General features: G+C 32.7%; 1 pseudogene; it reads left to right on the top strand.

Annotated features, from left to right (window-relative positions):
* The first annotated feature begins 11,125 nt into the window (after window positions 1–11,125).
* Window positions 11,126–14,178, top strand: LOC126721334 (protein EXORDIUM-like 3; annotated as a pseudogene).
* The last annotated feature ends 914 nt before the right edge of the window (window positions 14,179–15,092 follow it).

Here is a 15,092-nt window from a genome sequence, read left to right as displayed (position 1 = left end):
TACTTGAGATTTGGAAATACAATGATTATGCATTTGTGAAATTCCTAATCTGGTGTTAAAGAAATATGGGAAGTAATTGGTAAGCTATATACTTGCAATTTCCATTACAATTTGCTATGTGGTTTAATGAAAAAAAACCATGAATTTTATGAACCCCATAAATTATGGTGTTTCAATTTTAAAGAACTTGAGAAAAGTTCATGTGCCTTTAAATAATTGAGAATTTTATGTGCCATGTTTTTCATTTGAATTTGGTCAAATAGTGGGGTACTGAAATTGCGGAAAATGAAAAAAAAAAAGATTTGAGAAATATTTTTCGGGACTCATAAAATAATTGATGATAAGATTCAACTATGTGAATTATCTTGAGAATTGAGATAAAAATTATTTTTTGGCCTAAATGTGAAAAAGTTTAGTCTTCTGGTGAAAAGGACACTCCTATTGTTAAGTGAGAACAATGGTATCACATGAAGATGGTATTCCTATTGTATAACAAAGTTACAATGGTGCCTTGTATGAGCTAGACACTTATATTTGTGCCAAAAATAAAATGAGAATAAATAGACATTCCTCTTATACAATTGTTGGATAATGATGCCAAAGTTTTATAAAAATATTAAGTCCCTTATACTTTGAGAAATTATGAATATTTTTTTGTTCCGAAGAATGGTTCCTAGTAGTTAGAGACTACTGGTCCTATGTAGATGCAAATAAATCTACATCTCTTGCAATATATTTATGAGTTGAGAAATGGTGAAAAAACAATTTTTAGTGAGATAAATTTTGTGAATAGGTAACCACCAAGAGCAAGAGTAATATATATATATATATATATATGAGATGAGTTCAAGTTACACTTGGTGTAACTTTAAAGAGTTACACCTTTTCTAAACGAGTCTAAATCTTCTGTTCCACTTTTTCTGCTTTACCCTATACTCCACCAATAAAAACTTGCCACATGTTCACCTAATTAATTAATTACTACCATTAATTAATAATGGTAGTATTAATAAGTCAATAATGGTAGTATTTAATTAGTTAGGTGAACACGTGGCAAGTTTTTATTGGTAGAGCATAGAGTGGAGCAGGAAAAGTGGGACAGAAGATTTGGACTCTTTTTAAACCATTAGGTTTAAGTAGATCTAACAGTAAAAAAAATGCACTCATTAATGCTGATATTCTAACAAGGATCTTATTTATTATCCTTATTTATAACATTTCATACCTATCTCTAATTCCAAAAATAGGTATATTTTTCTCTTTTCTCTCTCTTTCTCATCCACTACACGTTTTTCTCTCATCCATTGCTCTTCCACCTCCATTTTCATAAGGTTCCACCTCCATATTCAGGCACAGTGGGCTCCAATTAATCAGGATTTGGTGTTTGACATGTTTCAGGGCAACTTTTGTTGGGCTTGTGTATGGTTATGCCACAATTATGTCTTCTAGCCTTATTGTGCCAATGGCTTCTCACGCAATAAACAACCTGGTTGGAGGGATTTTGTGGTGATACACCTCATTCTAAAAATCATTAGAGAAGTTATAAGACAATAACAATCTGCCTCATTTTTAGTTGTTAGAAAAAAAAAAAAATTTTGTTCTTCAAAACTGCTTAATGGTGCATCCTTGCCTAGCTAGTTTGGTGTAAATATGTGGTATGCATGAATTTGTCACCCACTTGTGTTGTAAATTCTTGTAGAAACATCTTAGTCTAGAAGGTGGGTGGTTATGCAACAATATATCATATTTTTATTCTTGAAGTTGGAACATCTTTTTTAGATTCAAACCCTTCAAGTTAGAATAGAATTGCAATTTTAAGGATCATTAAATCTATGTGGCTGTAGAGGTGGAACCGTGGGACCTTATGAAAATGGAGGTGGAAGAGCAATGGAGGAGAGAGAAACGTGTGGTGGATGAGAAGGAGAGAGCAGAGAGAAAAGTATACCTATTTTTGGGATTAGAGATAGGTATGGAATGTTATAAATAAGAATAATAAACGAGATTCTTATCAGAATATCAGCATTAATGAGTGCATTTTTTTGATTGTTGGATCTACTTAAATCCAATAGTTTAGAAAATGTGTAGTTCTTTAGAGTTACACCAGGTGTAACTTGAACCCATCTCTCTCTCTCTCTCTCTCTCTATATATATATATATGATGATATATCTTGTATAAAGTGGTTTCTACTATACTAGAAACACATACATTAAAGCATGCTACTACATTGAATATATAGTGATGAAAAAAAACAAAGAATGTGATTACGACTAGCCATGTATATGATGATTCTATCAAAAAGCTAATTAAGCTTAAACTAGTGAAGAAGCAAATAGCTTAGGTTTTTGTTGTTTAAAAAAAAGAAGAAGATGAATCTATCTTATATTAGCACTTTTTTATTATAATATTGTTATATAAAATAAAGTTTTGTTCCCCTAGACTTTTGAGCTTTTATATAAATGAAATGATGAAATCTTTATTTAGAGTCAAAAGTCTAGATGTACATCGAGGGGGATGAGACTAAAGCCCAAAGAAAATAAATTACCTATGAGGATACCCTACCTAGAGACTGGAGATCCCAAGAACTAGGTTCAAAGGGAAGAATGGATCATAGAGTAGTTTGTATAACAAGCACTAAATTTTGAGTACAAGTACTCTTGTCTGTCCCTATGATGTAAGTGCATGTATCTCATAACATTATGTAGGATGAGTTTTATATTAAAAAACTCTTAATGTGATCTATAGCCTTTATGAGTGGGATGTTAGTTACAAGAGCATCCTTGATAGATACACCTAAATGAGTATGGAAGTAGGGCTGCTTCCTTTGAGAATAGGGCTAATTCTTTAAATTGCTCATGATAGTTGGGATCAAGCAGAAGGCCATAATGTTCTGGCTTAGAAGATCATAGAAGATTAAATGTTATGGTCAAAACAAAACCCAAAATAAGTTAAAAACATTTCCAAATTAGCATGCCACATTATTTAAAAATTTTGAGATCCTGGTGGGCCCTTGTATGAGTTGGCAATATAATTTAGGAAAGTTATGAAATTATTATGGTTTTTGTTATGTCCATAGCAATACCAAAGAGAAAAGACATTTGAACTTCTTTCCAAACTGTGATAATTTAATTAGATTTGATATAATTAGCCATTTATGGGAAGAAATTAGGTGTGATTATTTTTGTAATTTTGGATTTCTTTCCTTGTTGTATTGCATTTAATTATGGGAATCAAATTACAAAAATAATTTTTGAAAGCTAATTTTATGGTAAACAACTCAAAATCTATGAGGACAGTGTAATATAATTTTCTTGCTATATACTTTTTCTGTCCTAATTTGTTTGTCCTATTTGAAAAGTCAAACTTTTTAAGAGAACATCATTTATTGTTTTGTCTGCCTTATAAAAATGTATAAGTTTACAAAACTACCCTTAAATAAATTTATCAACTTTTTTAAAAAAAGTTATTCTTAATGAGACAACTAAAAAGGTGCCTCAACTAAATTGATTTAAAAAAAAAAAATATTAGTTAGTTTTCTTTTCAAATAGTTTTGAAAATAAAGTAGGGGTAAATAGAAACATTAGTAAACTAATAATTTTTATTTTTAGAAATAGGACATTATTTTGGGACATCCCAAAATAGAATAGAGGACAAACAAATTGGGACGGAGGTAGTATGTATAATTTTAAAATTGTGCCAATAATTTTAAAATTTATTTATTTAAAAACAAAAGACTTTTGGGCTTTTTTTCAAATTGTTTTGAGTAATGCTAAGGACACAACGAAAAGAATGTCATAGATACTCAACAATTGTAATACATTTAATAAGATTAGATATAATAAATTTCTCTAAAAAAAGATTGAAGTAATAAATTAGATAAGATTAAATAGATAAAATATATTCTTTTCCTTATCCTAGATAAATTATGATTTTATGTTTTCCTATTTCTTATAGAACTAAGACTTTGTTATGCCTTTTTGGGAAAGGAGTAGGTGAAAATCTCTTTTTATAAATACACTTTAGGAGGAGATGGTGATCATTAAGTTTTTATCAAGTTAGTTTCTATTGAGAGGTTTTGTCATATTCTTTTGCCTACTAGTCTATAGTTCTTATAGAATTTAGCTTTCGCGGAACAGTTGTAGTTATTGTGTGTTACATATTTTGCTTTTACTCTCCTACGCTGCATCAAATGGCCAAGCTTTCATTTTTCCATTTATTCCTATTTGTTTTCCTTGTTTTTATTTTATTTTTTTATTTTTTAGAAACAGAACATCATGAACATTATTAACATGTTGGTATATAAGAAGTTACAATATTATTTAGACTAAGAGTGTATAAGAAACCTTGTACTTTGGGTTTAGACATGTGTGACTGCATTATGTTGTCTAACAAAATGAGGGAAGGGAAATCTCTACAAAAGAGCTAGCAAAAGAAAACTATATAAATATTTATTTTATATATTTACTAATCGTTAATAAGTGGAAGAGTCTAGTTTATATATATATATATATACACACATATGAATACAAATTTAAATTAATAATGACTCCATATAAAATAATATAGTTAATTTAATTAAATATATTTAGAGAATATGATTTTTTTTTTGTTTTGTTGAGGAAATAGAGAATATGAATCTTAATTTAATTATAATATGAAAATATGAGCTTTTAAAAAGCATATGTGATAAAATGATTAGAAGTCGATGAATAGTCCAAGCTATTTTATTTTATATATGCTATATTAATACTAACCTCCTCACTTATGCAAAGCACATGTTGTTGTGTGAGTGGCTTTGGTTTTTTTTTGGGTGGAATTTGTTGATCTTGTTATCATTTTTTGTAGTTGCAGTTATGGTGCTTGAAACCCATGCACAATGTAGCACAGTATTGAATCCCAATAGCTGTGTCCTTTACGACTGTGGGAAGCATTGCTTTGAGCAATATAAAGGCATTGGACGATGCTTACAGAAAACAGGTGGCCTTAATCCTACTTATGATTGCAACTGTGTCTATACTTGTGGCCCCAAAGATGAACTTAAGAATTTTGCATATGTAATCAATAAATAGAAAATTGAAACCACTTCCACCCATGACACAATTTAGAAATCAATGGACAGAGAGTTTGGTCAAATATTAGATAGAGCTTCCTTTCAATATTAAAAAAAAAAATTCACCGAGAATTTTATATGAAACATTTTTACCTAGTTATGGCATTTTTCAAGTTTGTTGCATTTTTTTTTCTTTTCCCCATTTTTGGAACCGCTACACCCAAAAAAAAAAGGGGGAAAGAAACAAAAAAAAATTGCAGCAAACTTGAAAAATGCCATAATTGGGTAAAAATATTTCATATAAATTTCTCATTGAAATTTTTTTTAATATTGAAAGGAAGCTCAGTCTAATCTTTTGACCAAACTTTCTGTCCATGGATTTCTAGACAGTGTCATGGGTGGAAGTGGTTTCAATTTGCTATTTATTGATTACATATGCAAAATTCTTAAGTTCATGTTTGGGGTCACAAGTATAGACACAATTGCAATCATAAGTAGGATTAAGGCCACCTGTTTTCTGTAAGCACCGTCTAGTGCCTTTATACTGTTCAAAGCAGTGCTTTCCACAGTTGTAAAGGACACAACTATTGGGATTCAATACTGTGCTATATTGTGCATGGGCTTCAGGTACCATAACTGCAACTACAAAAAATGATAACAAGATCAACAACTTCCACCCACAAAAAAAAAAAAAAAAAAGAAGTTACATTCAAACTAGTCAAAAAAATAAAAAACCAAAGCCACTCACACAACAACATGTGTTTTGCATAAGTGAGGAGGTTAGTATTAGTATAGCATATATAAAATAAAATACGAGCTTGGACTATGACTTCATATCATTTTATCACATATGCTTTTAAAAGCCCATATTTTCATATACTAATTAAATTAAGCTTCATATTCACTATTTCCCCAAAAAAAAAAAAAAAAAACATATTCTCTAAATATATTTAATTAAATTAACTATATTATTTTTATGAAGTCATTATTAATATATATTTGTATTCATATATATATATATATGTGTGTGTGTGTGTGTGTGTGTATAAACTAGACTCTTCCACTTGTTAAAGATTAGTAAATATAAAATAAATACTTATATAGTCTTTTTTTGCTAGTTCTTTTGTAGAGATTTCCCTTCCCTCATTTTTTTAGACAAAGTAATGCAGTTGCACATGTCTTAACCCAAAGAACAAGGCTTTCTTATTCACTCTTAGTCTAAATAGAGTTTGTTCCTCTAAGCATAAATAATACTTAACTTCTCATATACCAACATGACAATAAAGTTCATGATGTTCTGTTTCTATTTTTTTTTTAAAAGAAGACCTTACCAGTAAAAACAAGGAAATCAAATAGGAATAAATGGAAAAAAGGAAAGCTTGGCCATTTGATGCAGCATAGGAATGTAGAAGCAAAATATGTAACACACAATAACTACAATTGTTCCGCAAAAGCTAAATTCTATAAGAACTGTAGACTAGTAGGCAAAAGAATATGACAAAACCTCTTAATAGAAACTAACTTGATAAAAACTTAATGATCACCATCTCCTCCTAAAGGTAGACATAGCAAAACGGGTCAAAATTTTTCGACTCAACCTGAAAAATACCTGACCTGAACCCGATTTTTTTTACCTAAAACAAAAATGGGTTGACCCGTGACCCGACCCGATTTTTTGCGGGTCACTTGTGACTCGACCCGTTAAAAAAATTCACTAAAAAAATATTTTAATTACATTCTGATACTACGTGCATAAAGCACAAAGTACCAAAACTAATATTAATATATTATAGAGAATGACTATTTAATTCATCAAAAGTACCACCAAGCAAAAAAAAAAAAAAAAAAAAATCATCAATAGTACCAATAAGAGCTAGCTAGCCTAGCTTCTGTGCTTGCCAATGCCAATTGCTTACAACACGTTACACAAGGGCCAAGGCTGTCAAGAGTCATCACTCATTAGTCAAGACAACCATTTAAAAAAAAAAAAAAAATCTCATTCAAGATTCAGTTGAGTTGTTGTACATTGTCCAAACTCCAAAGGACCAAAGCTGAAAGTTGAGCCAAACCAAACCAGTGAAACCCACAAAGCTTCCTTTTATCAGTTTCTCTACTCTTTCAGTCTTTCTCTTGCGCATGGGATCTCGAGCATTCCGATAATCACTGTTGCTTCTGAATCAAGTTTTAGCATTGAGAAAAAAATTCATACTTTGTATTGATCATGTCTTTTACCTGAGAATGTGGAAGCTACGTTGTGTACTAAAAGTTGGCTATATAGATTTGAAGGTAATTTAATTTTTTTATAGTCATAATTATACAATTTTAATTCTTTATTGATTTGCTTTCATGGTACATTAAGTTATATTAAAATATTATATTGTAGATGAAGATGCTGATGAAATTGGCCAACTTGAGCTACAATTTGCAAGTATGAATATTTGCAGTGCTGAATTTGCTACCAACATTGAATAGATTGAAATTGAGGTGTAATTCTTATAAAATATTTACTTATTCTTCTTTACTTAATATGTTATGTTTATTTTTAAATTTTATTTTTTGTTTAGTTTATCTTTCTAAGTAGTCTAACTTTACTATTATTTTAAATGCAACAGGAACATGTGTACTATTGAAGATCGATAACTTGCTACTTTGCTGGCTTACTTGTTTTGTTTGTTTTAAGATCTATCTTTTTTTGAAGATGTAAACTTGTAATTATATGCATTTTGACAGTGAACTATTAACATTGAAGACTTTTTCCATCATGAATTTATGACTATAAATAATTTTTGCCATGCTCAAAACTATCAGAATTGGAAGGATATTAACAAGTGGCATTAAGTGCAATTCATTTGCTTAATTGATTTTATTCATTCTCTCTAAATAGGTTGTCATTGATTTGTTTTTGTAATTGAAAAAAAAAAAAAACTTGTTTGAAAAATACGAGTAAACCCAACCCGACCTGCAACCCGATTGACCCGTTTAAAAATAACCCGTTTTGACCCGTGGCCTGTTTGATCTACAAACCTGATTAACCCAACCCGACCGTTTTGCCACGTCTACCTAAAGGGTATTTATAAAAATAGATTTTCACCTACTCCTTTCCCAAAGGGGCATAATGAAGTCTTAACTCTACAAGAAATAGGAAAAAAAAAAATCATAATTCATCTAGCTGAATGATGCAACCCAGATCCAATTCCTCATCTTGCAATTCTTTGAAAGGTTTTGGCATAATGACTTCAGCTGGAGCCGGGAAATGGTCTTGATATGGGGACTAGACATACCTTGGCCAACACACTTCCTCTTCTTTCCTCTAGAAGCTTAGAAGAGTCCTTTATGAGTGGGCTCGTACCCTAGACCGAATCTTCCTTTGTTATTTGTAAGTTCAATGAGAGCAGGGCTCCCATGTCCTTTGGCACTGAGCCCTTGGCCTAGCTAACAGCCAAACTTAAGCATCTCTTTAATGGCCATCAAGACTGCTGCAAGCCATCTTGACTCAGGTTCTGAAGCATTATGAATCAGGGAGACTAGTTCAAAGCTATGTAAAGATGCCTCTTGAAAAGCATTAGCATCGATGTAGGGGGTTGATGTCTCCTGGAAGATAGTCATGGGCTCTTCAGCCAAAATGGTGATCAACTGATTCCCAAACATGAAGTCTCCAGTGGAGGGTAGATGCGACTGCACTTGCTGCATGTAGCTAGGGTCTCCCTAAAAGCATGCTGTATGGGGAATCCACCTTAATCACTTGGAAGTTAACCATGAAGGATCTTAGGCCAATCTCAGCCATTAGCTCGATTTTGCCTTGTACCTCTTGGTGGGTGCCATCAAAGGCTCTGATGATCATGGTGCTAGGCCTAATAAGAGACATATCCACCTTCAAGTGCTCTAGAGTGGCCATCGAGCAGACATTCAAGGTTGATCCATTGTCAACTAACACCCTTGTGACAATCATGTCTTCACACTTGACTACAATATGTATGGCCAAGGTATGATCTTTATCTTTTGGAGGTAACTCATCATCTGAAAAGGAAATATGGTTGGTGGCCAACATCAATGATACCATACCAACGAAAGAGGAATCCGTAATACCAGTAGGAACATGCATTTCCTTCAATACCTTCAAAAGAGCCTCATGGTGGACCTCGGAAGATAACAACAGTGCCAAAATAGAAATCTCAGATGGAGATTTGTTCAACTGCTGGATCACACTATAATAAGCCTTTTGGATGGTTTTCAAGAATTCCTCGGCTTCTTTAGTGGTGACCTTATTCCTGATTGGTTTGGCTGTATCCTTGCCAATCTCTTTCCTACTCTTTTCTAGTTCCTCGAGAGTATAATATTGACCACTCCTAGTGAGTTTGGATAGACCTAAAGAGACATTAGAGCAAACCTCCTCCTTTCCAGTTCGAGTGGAGATCAAAACCACATTGTACTTCCATGGGACATGATGGCTATCCTTGTAAGGAAAGGGCTTCGGCATACGAATGATTACACCCTTTTGACTCTGCAGATGTGGTGCCAGAGAGAACATCTTTGGAACAATGATGACAGGACCAAGTAAAGCTGTTTTGGAACAAGAGAAATATATATATATATATATATATATATTATTTTAATGAGAGAGATAATAAAATATATTATTTGATTTTAGCTTTTGAGCTACATTGCATAGCTATTTATGGCTGTGCACTATAGCTGAGTAGGTAAAAATTTTACCTATATCACCACTAATTTATCGAATTTTTTTGTATAGGGTGGTGCTAAAAATAGCTATTTAGCTTTTTAGCATCGCCAATACTAATGCTCTAAGAGCATATACTAGATAGGTCCAAATAAAGCTAGCTTAGAAAATGGCAAAAAGAAGAGTAGATACTAGATAGGTCCCTTATTTAGATATACTATAAAGGAAAGGTTTGCCCGGAGTTGTTAGATACATTAACCAGCATAGGTTTAGCTGAAAATGAGACAAGTTTTATTTCTACAAGATATATATTTTTTTTATGAAGAGATCTTGTGAGGTTATTGTACAACAAAATAGAGGAAGTCTTCCACCAAAACATGTATAGGACTCGTTTTTCAAGCTATATAATTAACTTATTCGGTTCAAGTAGTAGAATTTTATGAATTTTTACATATTTTTGTTACCCAATGAATCAATTAAAATATTCTCTTATGCTCTAAGTCTCAAATAAACGCATAGCTAATAACACATGAACTTATGTGTCCTTAAAAAGAGTATATTATTGATATAAAGTTTTAGCATAACTTACTCATCCATTACTGAAAATATTTTATACAAGCGAGATATCTATCATCTTTTACAAAATATGTATTTCACAGTTGCATGACATCCACGTATTATAAGAAAAATGATAGGTACATATATCAAATGTATAAGATAATCGTACATCACCAAAATAATTTGGATGAACCCTAATTGAAATGAAATAAAAAAAATTGTGTCAAGTCCAAATCAAAATTGAGAGCTATGAAAATGAAAATGAAAAAACTAATTTATAACTAATATATATATATATATATATATATATATATTTATTTGATGTGTTTTAGATGATGCGCTAAAAAAAAGGAGTGCAATAAGAAATATAACAAATAAAAATTATGCATTAAGATCTTAAAATAAATTTATCAATGGTTAGGGTTAAAGGAAATGGTAAATGTAATTATTTATCTAATAATTCTAACACTTCCTCTCGACTCCCCTTTAATTTAAATGAAAAGTAGGGTGAAGACAAGGTTTTAATTAAGGATCTCGTGCTTTGATACTATGATAAATTACAAATTGTAAGTTTAAGTAGTGCAGAAGAATTGAGGGAATTTAATTATTTAAACATTACTGACTGACCCACACTCCATTTCTACAATATACGTTTTTTAAAAAATTTCAAAAAAAACTTAAAAAAAAAAAAAAACTATTTTTTGAAAACAAAACCATAAAGTCAAATCCCCCACTATATATAAACCTCAGTTTCATTTGCTCCAGATTTTGTAGCCTATATTGTGTAAAAACTCAAAAACACAGAAAACACTCACACTCTCTCACTCTCACTAAAATTAAAATGTGCCAGGGCTTTGTTCCCCTGTATCCGGCGCTCCTCGCTGTCATAGTGCTCCTCTTTCTGAGCCCTACTATTGCATGGCGCCCATGGCCCCACAACAAAACCAAGGCTCAATTAGATTCAATCTTCGGAGACTCCAAGAAATTCGAGACCTCATCATCGAAGTTTGTCCACATGAAATACCACATGGGACCTGTCTTAACCGCCAACATAACCGTCCATGCAATTTGGTACGGCACGTGGCAACGTAGCCAAAAGAAGATCATCCGGGAGTTCATCAACTCAATCTCAGCCATCAATTCTCGGCACCCTTCGGTCTCAGGGTGGTGGAGCATTGTACAGCTGTACACGAACAAAACAGGTGCAAACATTTCCAGAATGGTGCATTCAGGATAGGAGAAGAACGATTGGTTTTACTCGAACGGAAAGTCCCTCATGCGCTTAGCCATTCAGCGCGTGATTAAGAGCGCCGTAACAGCCAGGTCGAAACCATTACAAGTGAATGCGAGAAGTGGTTTGTATCTTTTGCTCACATCTGATGACGTGGTCGTTTAGGATTTCTGCGGGCAAGTTTGTGGGTTCCACTATTTTACATTACAATTAGTCGTGGGGTACACGCTCCCATTCACGTGGGTGGGGAACTCTCAGAAGCTTTGTCCAGGCATCTATGCATACCCGTTCGTCGTACCAGATTATATAACGGGGCTTTAGCCGTTAAAGTCACCCAACGGTGACATGGGTGTGGATGGCATGGTGAGCGTGATTGGGCATGAGATTGCTGAGCTAGCAACAAACCCTTTACTGAATGCCTGGTACGGTAGCGGGCAAGGGCAAGACTCGAGCTTCAAATTAGAGATAGCTGATTTGTGTGAAGGAATCTATGGTACCGGTGGTGGTGGGTCCTACACAGGACAACTACTTAATGGTGAGGATGGTGCCGCGTTTAACATGAATGGGATTAGATGGCGGTTCTTAGTTCAGTGGGTTTGGAATCATGTGGTTAATTACTGTTCTGGACCAAATGCACTTGGTCAAAATAGCAATACCATTACTGTTGGTCCATCACCACACTCTCTATTATTTTTCGTGTATTTGGGTTTGTTTTTCTTTTTCTTCTTTTTTGGTGTTTTTATTAAGTGGGAGTTTAGGTTTTGGTGAGGATTGTTTGTTACTTTTGTTAATGTTTTTGATTTAGTTAAGTTTGTTAGTTCTGTAATAAGCATATTGTATATACTATAAAATTATTGTATATACTATACAGATAGATGGCATTTCCGTCTCATTTTTAAGTGAGTTGGAGTATTCTCATCTTCTATAAAAAAAAAAAAAATGTCATTTTGACACACCAAAAAACTTACTTTATTATTTTAGTACATCATTTTATAGTATCTCTTACCTCATATGTTTTATTCTTCAATTTTATACATTAAAATAAAATTTATAACACATTAAAATAATATATTAACTTCTCAATTCATAATACAAGTACACAACCAATAGACTATGGCTACCAACAACCACCATCGGAATATACCCATACCACTATCGCAACCATACCACCATCGGCATAAACCCATTACGAAATTGATAGCCACCACTGGCACAAAGTCATTACCAAACTCATACCCATAACAAACTCACAACCACCACCAGCACAAACCTAGAACTACCAATGCCACAAACCCACAACCACTATCGACACAAACCCATAGCCACCAATGCAACAAACTCACAGCCACCACTGCTGGAATCCTTCCACAAATTAAAAAAGAAAAAAAGAAAAAGGAAAAAAAAAAGAGTGGTCTGAAACCCTAACCCAATCAATCAATCAATGACCAAACTCAACCAACCACTGCCCTAAAACCCCTACCTAACTGACCCAAAACCTTGACCCACAACCCACATAAAGCTGCCAAACACCGATCCAAAATGCTGAATCCACAACCCACATAACCACTGTCAAATCCACTATCAAATCACAAAAAAAAAAAAAAAAAACCCCTATGATAGAGATCGGCTTGGCTTGATGCTCCGGCTTGGGTTTTGTCGGAGAGAGAGAGAGAGAGAGAGAGAGAGAGAGAGAGAGAGAGAGAGAGAGAGAGAGAGAGCAGGGAAATGGTCGAAGGCTAGAAGCAAGAATGAGAAAGACAGGGAAAAAAGAAAAAATAAGAAGAAAAGAAAGTAGGCCCCACCTAAACAAAAAAATAATATAAGTTTTACAATTCGTGAACAGTGTGATCTCAAATTTGAGATTGCACTGTTCATCATTGCCAAATATTTTGGTATTTAAATCACCTAATGTGAATGGTTTTTTCGTATTTGGTATGTCAAATTCCAAATATTTGGCATTTGACACACTTTATGAGAATGCTCTTATGATGATAAAAATTATAACATTCAAATATGTCATATCATTCACAAATTTAAATAACCAAATAGTACTATATATATATATATATATTACCTTAGCATCAGTCCCATAGAGAGTGATACACAGGGGTGTAGCTAGAAATTTTTACATGGGGCGGCCGATTCAAAGTATTGATATAAAAAACATAATTCATAAGTTTATTGAATATGAAATTTCAATTTTGATATATCTTAAACATTAATGAACATATAAAAATTGTCTAGTTCATTATAGACATATACAAAAATATCGACACAAAAAAAAAAAAAAAAACCATTTCACATCAAAATCATGCCTGACGACGATTTTTCATGGAATAGAATTCATCCATAATCATTTCCATGGTGAAATTCCCAGCAATTTCATTTTCTATATAAACTATCATATTATTTGCCAAAAGTTCATCCTCCATTCTATTGCGAAGTCTTGTTTTTAATAGTTTCATAACTGAAAAAGCTCGTTCTGTAGTTGTAGAAACTGGAAGAGTCAACACAAGATGAATCACTCTATCAATTAAATGATAGAATTTAGACTTCCCTAAAATTTCTAATCCCCTACATATTCTGAAAATCTAGATACTTTGTCACATCAAGCTCATAATGTTGCAATTGATGTTTCCAAAGGCGAATTTCCTGCTCAGTGAAATCTTGAGGATAATAATTTTCAGCCAAATTGCAAATATCATGAATTTTGAATGATCTAAAAGCATCCTTAGGATTTAATGCTGAACTAAGAGTGAGAAGATCTGTTGTTAGCTCATAAAATCTACTATTTAATTCTTTCAATTGAAAATCTATTGTAATTGTAAATATGTCAATTTTTAAATAATGTTCTACTGTTGTCAAAACTTCATCTTGATGACGGTATCTACCTCGAGCTTTAGTTAACGAGCATTTAAATCAGGATTATCAATTTCATGTTGTCCACAAAATGATGTAACACTAGCAAGTAAATGCTCCCATTCATCATCTCTCAACTTTTGAATAAGTGATTTTGTAGTTGAAACTAAATGCATGGCATTTAAAAGATCTTGAGAATGTTGTTGCAAAGCTTGGCAAAGAATATTAGTAATTCCCACAATCTCTTTCATCATATGCAAAATTAAAACAAATTCAAATGATGTTAATACCTGATAAGCTCCCTCAGCATCACCACGTTGTTTATAATTAGCCCCTTCCTCAGAGATAGTATAGATAACTTTGCAAGTTGCATTAAACATTTTTATCAAACTACAAATAGATTGAAAATGAGATCCCCAATGTGTATCTCCAGCCCATTGCAAAGTACCAATTTGGTTTGCTTCTCTTCTAGTCTCAATTTCATTAGAAGCAATCATATTCTCAATTTGTTCCCCTTGAGCATATTACAATTCATCAAAGAATTGATAATATTAGTCAAATGATCAAAGAATTGATGAATAACTTTTACTTCTCTAGATGCTGTAACTATAGCCAATTGCAACCTATGAGTCGTGCAATATACATAATAAGCATATGGACATTCTTTAATAAATAGAGCTTGTAATCCATTCCATTCACCACACATATTACTAGCTCC

Source organism: Quercus robur, chromosome 4, assembly GCF_932294415.1.
Source record: "Quercus robur chromosome 4, dhQueRobu3.1, whole genome shotgun sequence".
Lineage (NCBI taxonomy): Eukaryota > Viridiplantae > Streptophyta > Magnoliopsida > Fagales > Fagaceae > Quercus > Quercus robur.
The sequence above is the reverse complement of the archived record's forward strand: the minus strand, read 5'-3'. Positions and strand labels throughout refer to the sequence as shown.